Below are 17,108 nucleotides of genomic sequence, written 5' to 3' on the forward strand. Positions count from 1 at the left end.
AGGTCAGAATTGGACAGCTCAAATAGCTTCCTTGGAAAGTTGTAAGGGTAAAGGCTTTTGCAAATATTGGAAAGGATAAGGAGACGTAAAGATTTAGGATAAGGATGAGAATTATAATATTAAATACAGGTACAGAATCCTTTATCCGAAACCAGCTGACTCAGAGGGTTTTTGGAATTTTTCGGATTTCGAACTAAGTGATAGTTTCACAGTGAAATTAAAAAATCTTACTGGACATACGACACACCTGTGAGTGCGACAAATGCTGAGACAGAATTGACGCCTGCCAGTGCTGGGCGACGCTGCCACATCACATCTGAGTGACGTGGGCCGAGTGAGTGTGGAGTTGGGTTAACTGTTTGCACGCCAAACTACCTTGTTATGGAGAAAAATCTTCACGAAAAAATACTTCACATTTCAAAACTTTCCAGATTTCGGATAAAGGAATATGTACCTATAATTCCTTCGTTCACAGCCAAGAGATCACTGTGTATATGAGTAATGGGTGAACATGACTTTGTGTGAGGAAGAACACGGACTGAAATTTCAGATGGCCTCAAGTTGAGTGGATAGAACAGAGGAGATGATCAACCAGATACGTGTTTGAATAATCAAGTCTATATATAACAAAGGCATGGATCACAGAATGGAATCAGAACAAAGCTAAATAATTTCACAAGGAAAGAATATCAAGTGCCAATTCTCAAGGTGAGAAATGGACTGGCTGACATAGCCAGTTTAAGTTTTGCTCACTTATTTCCAAAAGCGATCCAGACTGACAGGATTAAATCTGTACAGTCCTATCTCACTTATTGTAATATTTCAATGGGGCAGTGCACTGGAAATGAAGCCCCACTGTACCCAAAAGTTAAAAAGTTTCTCCAAGTATGCAAAATTCTCCCAGGGGCTACCTCAGTTTTAAGGCCTAGGTTAACATAAACCAGGTTTCTGTACTTAAGAATGACTGTTTATGATGACTAAATAGATTCTAGCAACAGGTAAACAACTATGAACAACTATGGTGACACATAGTTCTACTGGTTAAAATTTCAGGACCCTTATAAAATCTTATCTCTGCACACATACAGAAAAAAACAAAATGGTGTTATGTGTGGAACTGTGAAGGCAATTCAATGGCCACACAGTTCACGGAGATGATCCTTTTGCTTATCAGAATTTGCTGTTTGTCATCTCTCTTCTCCAAGTACTTTTCATGTCTTTGTAGGAGGTACAGAACAACTGGTTCACCAACTGCAAAGTCCCTTAGCTACTGGCAAAAAGTTGCAGCTTACAGCAACTGGATAAGGAAAGAATAGATAGCTTTCTTCAGGTCTTTGGTTCTTTTTTACTGAGAAAGACACCACCTCAAATTCTGGAGATTTAAAGACTTTTGGCCACAGTATACAAACCTACAAAGATGTTCAGCTACCTTGGAGCCAATCACAAAGCTGACAGCAGGCTGAAGGCCTTTATCATCTACAAATGTTCACCACTCCACAGACCAATCAAGCTGCTCACTGCTGACCAAATCTCACTTTCTACCCACTTCCCTGTGTCAGTTCATCTGCAACTAACTATCCCGCACTTGCTGAAAAAGCAGTAACCTAAAATTCACTTACAATCAGTACTGGTAACTTGTTTTTAAAAAGTACAGCAATTCTTACCACAAACCTTGTTTTTAAAGCAGTCCTTTTCCATTTCAGCACACAATCAAAAATATAGCAAAATAAAAAAAGACTTTACACCATGGAACAGCTAAAATCCCAACAGTAATATCAAACCATCAAATCTGCAGGACTCAAGAAGCACTCAATTCACTGCAATGCAGACCGCACCTGACATGCAAATTTCAGCTTGGCTCAGTGATACCAACTTTACTGGAACCAGAAGATGACGGGCTGAAACCCAACTCCAAGGGAATGCTGATTGGTTTCCCATCGTGTAACCTAGAAACCTTGAGTTCAGCCAAAACTTAAAAATTTCCCAACTTAACTTGCACCCAAGCCTCATTCACCCATGATGGCTGCGCCTTCAGCCACAATGACCCTAAAACTCTGGCATTTTCTCACGAACCTCTCTCCTGCTTTAAGACATGACTCTGGCTGGAAGAAGACAGAGGGTGGTAGTTGATGGCAAAGGTTCATCTTGGAGTGCCGTCACTAGCGGTGTTCCGCAAGGATCTGTTTTGGAACCATTGCTGTTTGTCATTTTTATAAATGACCTGGAGGAGGGGTTAGAAGGTTGGGTGAGCAAGTTTGCGGATGATACGAAAGTCGGAGGAGTTGTTGACAGTGAGGAAGGATGTGGCAGGTTACAGCGGGATATAGATAAGCTGCAGAACTGGGCAGAAAGGTGGCAAATGGAGTTCAATGTAGCTAAGTGTGAGGTGATTCACTTTGGTAAGAGTAATAAAAAGATGGGGTACTGGGCTAACGGTCGGATACTTGGTAGTGTGGATGAGCAGAGGGACTTGGTGTCCATGTACACAAATCTTTGAAAGTTGCCACCCAGGTAAATAGTGCGGTGAAGAAGGCATAAGGCGTACTGGCTTTTATTGGTAGAAGAATTGAGTTCCGGAGTATTGAGGTCATGTTGCTGTTGTATAAGACTCTGGTGCGGCCACATCTGGAGTATTGTGTGCAGTTTTGGTCGCCATACTATAGGAAGATGTGGAGGCACTGGAACGGGTGCAGAGGAGGTTTACCAGGATGTTGCCTGGTATGGTAGAAAGATCGTATGAGGAAAGGCTGAGGCACTTGGGGTTGTTTTCATTGGAGAAAAGAAGGTTTAGGGGTGACTTGATAGAGGTGTATAAGATGATTAGGGGTTTAGATAGGGTCGACAGTGAGAATCTTTTTCCTCGTATGGAGTCAGCTATTACAAGGGGGCATAGCTTTAAATTGAGGGGGGGTAGGTATAGGACACATGTTAGGGGTAGGTTCTTTACTCAGCGAGTCGTGAGTTCATGGAATGCCCTGCCAGTAGCAGTGGTGGACTCTCCCTCATTATGGGCATTTAAGCGGGCATTGGATAGGCATATGGAGGATAGTGGGCTAGTGTAGGTTAGGTGGGCTTGGATCGGCGCAACATCGAGGGCCGAAGGGCCTGTACTGCGCTGTATTCTTCTATGTTCTATGTTCTATGTTCTAAAACCTACGTCTTTGATAAGCTTATGCTGTCTTTGGCTCATTGTTATTTTTTGTCTGATGTTGCTCCTCTGAAATACTCTGAATTTTCTAGGACATTAATGACTTTGTGTAAATGTACCTAGTAGCTGTGGAAGCTTGAAGATCCTTGCGAAAATCTCTTCCTTCAAAATTATAAAAATCAGATCAACTAAACACTCAGCTCATTTTATTGGTGAAATTAGGCTGTGGGGAAATGCCTGCCACATCACCCTATACTGGTGACTGCATATTCAAAATAATGAAGTGCATGCAAATATCAAGCTGCTTCCAAACTGTGCAGTATGGTGTTATAGAATGCAATCCTTTCTTTCTCACAATCATAATGGCAGATGTAAACTGATTAACAATTATTCTCATTGGTTTCCTGTCCTCCCAGCAACTAAGACCACCACCTTAAGCTTGTAAATATTGAGACAATTCACTGCTCATCATACAAACATGCTGAATGTTACAGCACATAAGAAAATGCATCTGTCAGAATACAAGAAAATAGCATGTGAGCAAAAAGAGTGTGAATTCAGAGACAGCATCCATCGCTGTGATTCCACATTCCATGCATAAGGTCTCAACTTTCTGCACACTATTTCTCGATTCTCCACAAAGCAGTATTGGCAAAATCAAGAGGAGGCAGATTCAAGGCTATATGAAAAGGTAACTAGTAAAACACGCCCAATACAGTCAATTCTGCTATAATACGGTAGTTCCATTCTCGTGCAACCCTGTGTGAAAAAAATTGCGTAATAGCAGCACCATTTAAACTAATGGGGCCAGAATCGCGTTATAACCAATACACGCTTTAAAAGTTTGTGCTTTAGAAGTTAGTGTCCCCAATTCATCAATCGGGTTATAGCGAATGTGCATTAATGAAACGCACATTATAGTGGAATGACCTGGACATCAAGCTCTTTGGACAAGTGGGGAGAAACAAGTTCATATCTGTCAGAAGTCTCAAGAATATTTTCTTCACACATGAAATAGTTACAATATGGAAGGGTGTCCAAGTTTAGTTGTCTGCATTGAAGCTATTAAAATCTGGGATGCTAAACAGGTCAGGATTGGAGAGCTCAAAAAGCTTGCTTAGATAGTTGTTCAGTTAGAGACTTTTGCAAGGATAGGAAGGGATGAGGACATGTAAGGATTTAGGATTAGGATGACAATTTAATATTAACTAATTCCTTAGTTTGGAGCCAACAGATATCGCTGAGGATATGAGTAATGGGTGAACAGGACTTTGTGAGAGGAAGGACACGGACTGAACATTCAGATGACCTCAAATTGGATGGATAAGCAAAAACTTTGGAATAATTTTACCAAGTGGATTATTGTAAATTCAGTGAGGATAGGAATCTCATGATGACTGTAATGTTTTTTTCCCCCGAGATACAACATCTAGCAGCTAGGACATATTAATTGCAGTTAAATAGTTAGGGCTATTGTTTGAATCAGAAAGCCATTGATTCAAGTGCTACTCCACAGACTGGAAATCAACATCCAGGCTGACACTCCCAATGTAGTAGTGAGCAGCCTATTATCAATGAAACATTAACCCAAAGCCCTGTCTACCCTCTCAGATGGATTTAAGAGATCCAATCACACTATTTTAAAGAGCAGGGGAGTTCCCACTGGTGTACAGGCCAATATTAATCTCTTAATCAGCATCACAAAACCATTTACCTAGAAATAGTCAGATTGCTATTAGTGGAAACTGCTGTGCACAAACTGGCTGCATCATAATAGTGACTATACTTCAAAAGTATTTTATTGGTTATTAAGTGTTTTGGGAATCACAAATAGTTCTCAAGAAATGCAAGTCTTCTCTTTTAAAAAAAATGGGTCAAATGACCTTCCACATTCACATCCAGCTGTCAACACATCACTAAAGAAAAAGTATGAGTAGATATCCTAGCTGTTGTCAAAACTCATTTGTCACAAAGTTTTGGGTGAATGTATAACAGTTAAATCACTTGTTAAGAGTTAGCCTCAGAAGCTGCATGGACACAATAGACAGACTAACTCCAGATTCAATTTATGATTGTTTTGCTTTCAGTTAGGGTTTGTCTCGCAACATCTATGAACAGACAAGGAGAGATAAAATGTCAGCTTAAATGACCTTTTGCCAGATCTTCATGAGTGTTTCCAGTTTTTATTTTGGATTCCAGCATCTTAAGCATTACAGACAATGATGCCTTTTTCAAGTAATGCCAATGTATAATATGGCAGCCAATTTAAACCCAGTAAGATTCTGCAAACAGCAAAAAAGACAATAAAAGACAGACTTGCATTTCTATACCACATTTCACTAGTGAAGGGCTTTACAGATAATGAAGCGTTTTAAATGTGGTCATTGTAGTGATGCAGATCAATAATCAGATAATCTGAAACTGTGCTGGGTAAAGGATAAATATTGGTCACAATATATTGCAAACATCTTCTGCTCTTCCTTGAAGTAATACCAAGAAATGTTTTATGCCAACCGGAGGACAAAGAATGTTTCAGTTCAATTTGTTTCATCAAACACATAGCATATCTGTCAATGGCACACTGGCACTGGGATTGTCAGCTAGATTTTATACCTGATGTTGGAGTGGATCATGAACCTATAACTATGCCGATTCAGAGATGAGTGTTATCCTCCAAGTCACAACTAGCACTAGGCATGCAGCACTGATAAGACTCCCAATAAAATACAACGAACAAAGAAACTGACACATCTGAAGTACTTGCAGTCAATAATGGTCTCCTTATTACGGGAAGGAAGTAAATACATTGGAAGCAGCTCAGAGAAAGTTCTGAATTAACTGATTGACTAACGTGGAAAGGTTGAACAAACTAGGCTTGCCTTTGTTGGAGTTAAGAAGCGTAAAAATTGACTGGATTGAACCTGCTGGATCCCGAGGGATCTTGATAGAGCGTATGTTCAGAGGAAGTTGCTTCTTATCTAGAACTTGGGGTCACTGTTTAAACATAAGTGGTCACTAATTTAAGTCAGGGATGAGGAGAAATAGGGTCATGAGTCTTTGGAACGGTCTTCCTCAATGAAGGTGATGGAAGCACAGACTTTGAATATTGTTAAAAGCAGAAGTATACAGATTTATGCTAAGTAAAACAGATCATATATAATCCTATCAAATGGCTCAAGTGGTCCACCTGTGCTCCTAATTTGTACAGTCACATGCCCAAAGGTCAATGGGAAGTGATGAAAGCTTCTTCCCTAATGCACATCATGCCCGACTATAGTCATAGTCCATGCTCCCTTGTGAGACGTGGTCCTCTGGAAGGAAAGGGGACAGTATACCAACATTTCCAACAGAAACATGTCCCAATACCTTAAGAACAGAAAAGAAAAAAACTGAAAAGAAATTTATACAGCATTACATTTTTCTGTTTTCTAAGATTCTCCAATACATCCAAATGCAAGATAAAACACCTATTAGGTCAAAGTACAAAAGGTCGGCAGGCAGCTCACTTATTTTAAGCAGTTACCATTTGCTGTTCTGCAGAAACAAATGTGAGACACATGTTCACCAAACACCAGACTGTAAATCAACCGCTGCGTAAGGACGAGAGCAGGAGGCCCATGGCCTCGAAGGACAAACTACCTCCCTGTCACATTTCACACATCTCACTGCTTTTCTGCCTCTCTTCCTCGAAAAGGCTTTACATTCTGAAGCAGCATCAGATACTCTCTCATCTCCCATCACCCACCCTACCACCACCCATTTCTTTTCCTGGTGTCACAAAGGATTGTGGGAACCTGAATACTCACCCATAAACCTGCACAGATTTCAAAATGTTGCACTCAAAATAGCTCAGAGAATTTCCTGGCTGTTGACAGCTACTCAAGTGAGAGTTGATACTTAACCTGGTCACGTGCTGTTAAGAATCCATCGAAGGTTTATTCCAGTCTAACAACTCATTCACCTCATTGCAGGCTCAACTAAAAAATGATTATTGTTAATGTTTGACAGTTTGGCTTAAAAGAAAAGCTTTCATTTCTACAGAAGTTCACTCTATCTCAAATCTATAACAGCAAATGAAATACTTTTGAATTTAAGTCACTGGTGTAATTTAGGCAACAATGTGTACAAAGCAAGATCCCATAAACAGCAATGTGACAATCAGCTGACCATCTGGTTTTAGTTATTTTTCTCAAGGAATAAGTATGAGTAGGTCACAAGGGAGAATTCCTTTGCTCTTCGAAGTAGTGCCATGTGTTTGCAGTTTATACACCTGAGGGGGAAAACTGGGACAACATTTAATATTTGTCTGAAAGATGACACCTTCAACTCTTCAGTACTGGCACCAGTGTTTGCCTGGATCTGGCTATCAAGACCTGGATTTAAACTTGAGCCATGGCCTTTTCCTTTCAACAAAACAGTTTCAGAAACTATACCAAAATGAGAGGATGAACTGGCAACCTATTCCACTGCTTCCACGTTCTGGAATCAGCTTCTTTAGAAGGTATAAGAAGTAATTATATCCACTTTCCTAACTGAAACAAAAACATAGCAGCATAACTGAGCTTAACATCACAGAAAAAAGGGAGGAACTGGGCCACAAAACTGCTTCTCACCACTTCAACAAAAACCATGAGTTTTTACTGTGCATTCACACATCGGGAGAAAGGAGCCTATGAATGGAAGGAGAAAGAGGAGTCGGGATAGTAGACAGGGAGACAGTTGAGACAGGTAATCAAAAGCATTTGGGCAGAGAGAAACTTAAATGCAGCAGCACAGCTCAGTCAGGGAGTTCCTGACTGTAGAAATGAGGCAGATGAAAACTCCCACACAGAGCTGAGAGAGGATAAGACACGAAGGCCAATGCTCAAGGAGACAAAGTAGATGTCATGCAGGAGCAGACTGCAATGAGCAAGAGGAGGAGAGTTGGCTGGTGTGAGGTCTGGAAGAAATCTGCAGTAGACAAAGATTTTAAATTTTGATGTTTGGGCGTAAAGTAGGAGTGCATGTCAAGATGCAGATTCTTAAACAAGCTAAAACGTTTGTGGTTGTTAAAGTAAGGAAGCTAATAAGGAAGATGTTAGAGAAAAAAAAATATAAACTAAAAATCTTGAATTTCTAACACCTATAAATGCTTTACAGCCAATTAAGTAATATTGAATTGGAGTTGTATTAAACCAAGTCAAAGCCATGGATAAAGCAAGGGCAGAGGAAGAAGAGGATCAACTTGCAAATCTTTCTGGGAGAGAGTTGGGACAGGTAATCACAGGCACATAGGCAAAGAGACTTTTGAAAGCAGGGTGGCAGCTACAGAGTAGATAGAGGGACATGGGGAGAGAGCTGGGCCCTGTTACTAAAGACAAAATTCAACAGCCCGAAACGTCGGGCTTTTGCTCGAAACATCGACTTTCCTGCTCCTCGGATGCTGCCTGACCTGCTGTGCTTTTCCAGCACCACTCTAATCTAGACCCTTAGTGAAGAATCATCTGGACTGTAAATCTCAGATTTGAACAAAGTTCCAAGGTTATACATCATCTGTTTCAGCCTGATTGAACACTCAGAAAGCAGACCATTGAAAGGTTTTCCATTTCCACCTTTAGTAGTAATGCTTGTTACCCAAAATGTAAATTTCTCACGATCTCCACATGCCTCTCTATTTTTAAAAGGCTGATTAAAACACGTCTCCTTCACCAAACTTTGAAGGAGTTTAAACTCCCACAAAGACGCTGCACTTGTACCTGCTATGTTTAGTTGGCCAAGAAACACCAATGCTACATTTATTTTTTAAGCCAGTCTTGCATTATTTAAAGTTGGCCATAGTGGCTGAAGTGGTTGACAATTGGCTTCAACAACATTGGGCTAAAAGAGGAAAATAAGCCAAGGAATCTGTTCATTGTCCAAAGATCTCCACTGAAATACACACACATGGATTTGGGAAGAATCAGGGAAAGCTGCAGTTGCAATGCTTTCCATTTGAACAATCTCTGCGTAGAAATGAAGAATGTGGCAAGTGACCAATGGTGGCCTGTCCCAGAGATGTGGTGAAACTTGAAAGGGTTCAGAAAAGATTTACAAGGATGTTGCCAGGGTTGGAGGGTTTGAGCTATAGGGAGGGGCTGAATAGGCTGGGGCTGTTTTTCTAGAGCATCGGAGGCTGAGGGGTGACCTTGTAGAAGTTTATAAAATCACGAGGGGCATAGATAAGGTAAATAGTGAAGGTCTTATCCCCAGCATAGGGCAAGCCAAAATTAGGGGGCATAGATTTAAGGTGAGAGGGGAAAGATTTAAAAAGGACCTAAGGGGCAACTTTTTCACGCAGAGGGTGGTGAGTGTGTGGATGAGCAAGTGATGGAGGCTAGTACAATTATAATATTTAAAAGTTTTCTGAATGGGTATATGAATAGGAAGAGTTTAAAGGGATTTGGGCAAAATGCTCTTAATTGAGACGAAATCAATTTAGAATATCTGGTCGGCATGGACGATTTGGACCGAAGGGTCTGTTTCCATTCTGTACAGCTCTATGACTCTGTCTTTAGTAGAGAGGGGGGGGGGGAACGAAAGAGTAAAAATGTGCAGCCCTTATTTTCAAAACTGTAACATCCAAAATGCTGATTATAATCTGCACCTATCTCTTATAACTTAAAGATGTTTAAGATTGTATGATTAAAGGATTTGATATGGTAGATAGGGAGGAACAATTTCCTCTGGTCAGGGGAATCCAAAAATATGGGAGCAGCATCATCAAATTAGGCTAGGCTGTTGAGGACTGGTGTCACAAAGGATTGTGGGAACCTAAATACTCTCCTCTAAAACATCAAAGCCAAGAGTCAACTAAAAATTTGAAAACTGAGATGGTCAAATTTTTAATAAAGTCAAAATATACAAGCTGGAAATCTGAAAACGAAATAAACACCTGAAATGCTGAGCAGGTCTGGCGTCATTTGTACACAGAACAGAGTTATCATTTTAAAAGATAAGATTTTTGTTGAGCAAGGCTATTAAGGATTATGCAACCAAGGCAAGCAGAAAGAGTTAAGGTACAGATCAGCCAACTGAATACTAGAAGAGGCTCGAGGAGTGAATACCTCCTCCTGCTCCTATGTTCTTATTTCAGTCCATAACACAATCCAATGTTAAAAGACAGACACTGGCCACAATCCCATGGATCAACACAGTATCCAAGGAAAAAAGGTAAAAGAAAGATAAAGTCGCTATAATCCCAAATGACCATAGGGCTGCTCTCTGAAAGAGAGAGAGCGAGAGATGACTAGCAGTGAGTTTAACCAGAGGGTCACCTTGCCTCAGGTGAGGGACGAGTGAGAAGGCTGGATGTTCATGGTAACCGCAATTTCCAAATACTTTTATCCTATAAACATGCAATCCTGGTGTCGCAGGACTTAGTGGCATTTGCTGGAATTTAACAATATGGCAGTATACACCTTTCAACTCAATAAAACAGTTCAATGCTTCTCTCCTTCACTGCACCCCACCCCCAAACCCTTGATTTCTTCTTTGCGCCACATTCCCATCAGCTTTTGTTTCCAGCCATTGTGCCCCCAGGCCATTTAAGAATGATTCAGGCTGTAAATAAGCATCTCACATAGCTGTTAACCCATGTTACAGTGGCCGCTTCGCACACAGAACGGCCCTGCTGCTCCATTTTCCCATCCCTTTGCTGTAGCCTCAGGCCCTTCTCCTTTCTCTCACTCTCTCCTTATGCCCTCGATCTGCCCCAAGCCTAGAATATCCTTTGACTTTTTTTCAAAAAGTTTGATTGCATTCCTACACATCTGACTTACAGCCACCCATTCCACATCTTTGCTCTCGTGATCAAAGCTGGACAAGAAAATAATTTGCTTTCTCAGGCTTTGTTGGTTTAGGTTGGGGAGGTCGACACAATTAGGGCTCTTTAGCTGAAAGGCAAAATGATTGTGTGAACAGTTGATTCGTGCCCCGTTTTCTCAAAAGATGGTGGAGCAGTTTTCTCAGGAATTGGCAAACTATTTCCCCTGCCCACCTGAGTAGCTACAAGGGTCAGGTCAGATCAACAGTCCAGGAGTCTCTGTGGCTGTGGAAACTAACATAGTTAAATTCAATTTACTCCGTTGTCCAATATAAACTGCTTTCCAGCAGAGGTCACTCATTGACCAGCTAGCAAGACCCCTAGCTGATTTTCTCTTCTAACCACAGGAGTTGGTCCAGATTTATCAGCATGTTCAAAGAGACTAAAGAAGTTGGGATTGTTTTCCATCCAGCAGAGAATGACAAGAGAGAATTCGATGTAGGTGTTCAAAATTATAAGGAATTATTGGGAAGGCGGCCAGGAACTAGAGGACACGATTGAAGATAATTGGCAAGAATCAAAGGGTCGATGAGAAGACATTCTTCTATGCACCAAGTTGTGATTATAGAGTAGAATAGAATCCCTACAATGTGAAAACAGGCCCTTCTGCCCAACAAGTCCACACCGACCCTCTGAAAAGAGTAACTCACCCAGACCCAATCCCCGAACTCTATATTTACCCCGATCAATGCACCTACCCTATACATCCCTGAACACGATGGGCAATTTAACATGGCAAATTCACCTAACCTGCATATCCTTGGATCGTGGGCGTAAACTGGGCACCCAGAGGAAACCCACACAGAGAGTATGCAAACTCTGCAGTCACCTGATGCTGGAATTGGACCTGGGTCCCTGGCGCTGAGTCAGCAGTGCTAATCACTGTGCCATCGTGCTGCCCTATCACAAATGTACTGCCTAAAAGGCCAGTGAAAGCAGATCCAAATCTAACTATCAAGAGGAAATTTTATACAAACTTGAAAGTAAAAACAATCTGTAGAACTATGGGAAAAAAGTAGGTTTGTGAGACTAAACTAGCTCTGTCCAAGAGATGAATTCCCTTCTCCTGTAAATATTCTAATCTGTGCTGATTTGGTTGAAAGGTTGTGCAGCAGCTACCTTCAACATTTTTTTAAAGAGATTAAAACCAAGACCCTCACACTGTGTAGGCCTCAGCACTGCATCATGTTTTATGGTAATCAGTCATCAGGATAATGGAGACCTCAGCCTGAGTCAGATTCCCCACTAAAATCTAAAACCATGCAAGAGTGTCTCTTAGCACAAGCTAAACCTTCCTGAACAGGGACAATGGAAATATCAAATATGAGCCAGCGCAGACCCATTGCTGCACAGTGTGACAGGCAATTCAGCTGGTTGCAGATGGTTTCATGAGACATAGCACCATGATCACTTTCATGCTCATGTCCTTGTGTTATTTTATCATCGAACGAGTAAGCTTCCAATTTGAAAACACATCAGGAAAGGGAAGACTGCACTGATTTACAATAAACTCTGCAGCTTCACAGTGCTGGCAAAATTAAACTATTTAACTTGAGAGAAATGTTAATATTTCTTCAAGTGGTCAGGAAAATAAGATCTGTCTTTTGCCTGTCCTAAATGAAATCAGAACTGACTAAGAACTCAACTTGGGAACTTTGTATTCCACACAGGTCAGTTCAGGTGCCAACTTAACTGCTGGACATGACAAAGTACAATGTCATAAAATAGACGTTACGCCTGACTGCCAAAGCTTACAACTAAAGGGGAAGCACAGTGGTTAGCACTATTGCTCACAGCATCAGGAACCTGGGTTCGAATCCAGCCTTGGGTGACCGTGTGGAGTTTGCATGTTTTTCCCAAGTCTACATGGGTTTCCTCCCAGAGTCCAAAAATGCGCAGGCTAGATGCAGGGCTACAGAGAAAAGGTGGAGGAGTGGCTCTAGTGGGATGCTCTTTCGAGGGTTAGTACAGACTTGATGGACCAAATTTCTTCCTTCTGAACTGTAGGAATCTATTCTACGATTCTGTGAAAGAGTTGGCATTAAAGTGATGCTGAAAAATGTGTTGCTGGAAAAGCACAGCAGGTCAGGCAGTATCCAAGGAGCAGGAGAATCGATGTTTCGGGCATAAGCCCTTCTTCAGGAATGAAAAGTGATGCACCAGAGATAGAACAAGTCACCACCTATATGAGAGATGACAAATGCAATAAAAGTTCTAATTAATGGAACTTTGAAACAGTTAATTCAACACCCTCTAATTCCAACAATAATGTCACCAAAACAAAGGGAATATAAAGCATCATTAAATCTAGCTCTATTACTTTTTTACTAGATTAACTTCACCAGGTTAATTTTTAACAAGCAGTAAGAACAGGATATAGTATGACAGCTCCTGAAGTATAAGTGACATCCCGTAGGTTGTGTTCATTATTCCTTTGGTTTTCCCACCAATGAAGCGAGGTATCAGGTTAGTCCATTTCTGGGCCTCAAACACTGCTAGTTCAAATCTGAAGCCTCAGTGAAATCAATGTCTTATATATTTATATCAATTACTTGCTAGTTTGTTTGAATGATGTGGTTTGGCCGGTTTAGAAAGATCTATTTTTAACCCTGTTTTCTCATTGGTATATAAATCCTAAATAGGGAAAGCAAGGTACAATCGGCATAGTCCTACCGGGTCATACACTGCTCTCTCGTTTTAGAGAGAGAGAGACGGCTAGTGGTAACTTTACCTGAGGATCACCATGAGAAAGAGGTTGAGAAGGAGGGATCTTCACGGTAACTTCAGCAGTGTGGGAATTTTATTTGTTTTTTTAAATTAATTCACAGGATGTGGATATTGCTGGCAAGGCCAGCATTCATTGACTATCCCTGACTGTCCAACACATTGGACAACCACATTGCTGTGCGTCTGGAGTCAAGAGAGTAGGTCAGACAAGGTAAGGATGACAGTTTCCTTCCCTAAAGGACGTTAATGAACTAGATGGATTAATCCTGACAATCAGCAATGGATTAATGGTGACCATTAGACACTTAATTCCAGATTTTTATTGAATTCAAATTCCACCCACTGCCATGGTGGTGTTCAAACCTAGGTCCCCAAAACATTACCTGCGTCTCCAGATTAATAGTCTAGTGATAATATCACTAAGCCATCGCCTCCCCATTGAAGTCATGCTGTTGGCATCACTCTACAAAACAAACTCATCGTCCATGTCAAATGAGCTAACCAACCCCCTTCCTCATTGCCTAACTAACAACTGATCAAGAACAGTTTGAGGTGTGTGTAAATTAACGTGAACATTGATTTAAACTTCTGTACTTCAAACTCCTTCATACAAACCTAAGCTATTCATGAAAACTTAAAGGTTTGGACATTCTTACACCAACAAACTAAAAATCAGGTACATCAGGAATTTTAACTTAAACTTCACGTCTTGTCTCAGAACAGTAATTCCCTGTACTGCACTCCTATCTGTAATCATAAGAGTTGGGAAACAGATGCAGTGAGCTCACTAGTTCTGCCCTGAAAGAAGAATTTGCACTTTCACAGCATCTTATCACATCTTTGAGAAATATTTCAAAACACTATATACAATTACTCATTCCGAAATACAGTCACCATTTAAATGGCCACTTTGGACACCGCAAGATTCTACAAGCAACAATGAAATGAATGAGCCAATTAACCTGATTTTGCTTTGGTGACCAGCCAACAACCAAGGTCTTCAAATTGTGCCAAAGTACTATGTCTTTTCTTTTAAGAAAGAAATGCACCTTAGCCACATGGGTCCTCGGTTTATCACTTCACCAAAAATGTTTTGCTAATGTCAAACTATTGCACTGGTCCTGCAACATGTGTTGCCTGTTTCATCTGCTCATGAACTGTAACTGAATCCACGACCTTGTAACTCAGGAGCAAGCATGCTACCAAATTAACTAAGCCAACACAAAATAACAAAACAAAAAAGACCCCGAGAGATAAAAACAAGTTCTAATTTAAAAATCTGTTTTCTGGCATCTGGTTAAAACTTTAGAAACTCAACTAATGACACTGGGGATAAAAGGTAGAATTACAAGGAAAATAAGCATAAATGATTACAGGCTGATTTAAACCAGGGAGGTCAGGTTATCAAATACACTGAGATAAAAACAATGACTACAGATGCTGGAAACCAGATTCTGGATTAGTGGTGCTGGAAGAGCACAGCAGTTCAGGCAGCATCCGAGGAGTAGTAAAATCAACGTTTCGGGCAAAAGCCCTTCATCAGGAATAAAGTTAAAAATCACACAACACCAGGTTATAGTCCAACAGGTTTAATTGGAAGCACACTAGCTTTCGGAGCGACGCTCCTTCATCAGGTGATTGTGGAGGGCGTCGCTGAAGGAGCATCGCTCCGAAAGCTAGTGTGCTTCCAATTAAACATGTTGGACTATAACCTGGTGTTGTGTGATTTTTAACTTTGTACACCAATGAGACTAAACGTTAACATAGGGCGTATTTTGCCAAGCATTTGGGCCGGGCCCGCAGGGGCCGACCTGACCTCCCAGCCACTGCCCATTTTAATTCCCCTTCCCACTCCCTTTTTACATGACCATCCTCAGTCTCCTCCATTGCCACAGCGAATCAGACTGCAACTTGCAGGAACATCACCTCGTCTTCTGCCTGGGCAGTCTACAGCCTGGAGGACTCAAACAGGTCGTACCCTCTAAAGTACTGTGCATATTTCCGGGTTTCACCCAATAGGAAGGATGTGAATACATTGGAGATAGTGCAGATGTAGTTTAGGAAAATGGTTTCAAGGAGGAGACACTGCGGTAACCAGGAAAGACAGGAAACGCCTTGAAGTGTGTATGCTACTGAAAGATATAGATGGGTTGATCCAGTGAGCAGAGCAATGACAGATGATGTTTAACCCTGATATGTGCAAGATGATGCACACAGGAAGAAGCAGCAAGGTGTAGGAGTATTTAACGAATGGCAGTTCACTGAGTAGCTCCAAGGAACAGAGGGATCTTGAGACAATTATTCCAGATCCCTGAAGTTGGCACAGCACTTGAATAGGATAGTGTCGAGAATGTGGTACTGGAAACGCACAGCAGGTCAGGCAGCATCCAAGGAGCAAGAAAAATCGATGTTTCGGGCAATCATCAGGGATTGGACAGGATAGGACTTGAATAGGATAATAAAGAAGGCAAATGGGACATAGAGTATAAAAGCAAGGAGATAATGTTGGAGTTATACAGAGCATTGGTCAGGCCACATCCAGAGTACTGTATACAGTTCTGGTCACCTCACTACAGGAAGGATGAGACTGTAGTGGAGGGGATACAGAGAAGGTTCGCCAGGATGTTGCCTGGCATGGAACAATTTAGCTGAAAATGTGTTGCTGGAAAAGCACAGCAGGTCAGGCAGCATACAGGGAACAGGAGAATCGACGTTTCAGGCATAAGCCCTTCTTCAGGAATGAGGACAAACTTTCCTCATTCCTGAAGAAGGGCTTATGCCCGAAACATCGATTCTCCTGTTCCCTGGATGCTGCCCGACCTGCTGCGCTTTTCCAGCAACACATTTTCAGCTCTGATCTCCAGCTTCTGCAGACCTCACTTTCTCCCCATGGAACAATTTAGCTTGACTGAGAGACTTGATTGGTTTGGATCAATTTCTTCAGAGCAGAGAAGGCTGGGGGGGGGGGGGGGTACTTGATTGAGGTGTCCAAGATTATGAGGGGCATGGATGGGGTGAGGACAGAGTAGATGTTCCCCTTGATTTGAGGGATCAATCATGAGGGGGCATAGCTTTAGACTAAGGGGCAGGAGATTCAGAGATTTGAGAAAAAAAATGTTTTCACTCAGAGGGTGGTGGACATCTGGATTGCACTGTCTGGGAAGGTAGTGGAGACCAAAAACCTTAAACTTTTAAAAAAATATTTGGATGAGCAGTTGAAATATCATAACATTCAAGGATTTGGGACAAGTGAACAAAATTGGGATTAGCACATCTTTAGTGTAGTTATGTCAATGGGCTGAAGGACCTTTTCTGTGCTGTGTGATTAAGTTGGGACTGTTTTCTTTGGAGAGGAGAATCCGAAGAGGTGATCTCATATGTAAGTTTTAAAAA

The 17,108-nt window shown here is 41.4% G+C and overlaps 1 protein-coding gene across 4 annotated transcripts in view; it reads right to left on the bottom strand.

The window, feature by feature from the left end:
* fbxw4 (F-box and WD repeat domain containing 4) overlaps positions 1-17,108 on the bottom strand; it is a 145,654-nt gene that overhangs the window by 123,451 nt on the left and 5,095 nt on the right. The gene's annotated exons all lie outside the window — the stretch shown is intronic.

Source organism: Chiloscyllium plagiosum, unplaced genomic scaffold (assembly GCF_037043375.1).
Source record: "Chiloscyllium plagiosum isolate Xiang-an unplaced genomic scaffold, Cpla_swu_hap1 HiC_scaffold_22, whole genome shotgun sequence".
Taxonomy (NCBI): Eukaryota; Metazoa; Chordata; class Chondrichthyes; order Orectolobiformes; family Hemiscylliidae; genus Chiloscyllium; species Chiloscyllium plagiosum.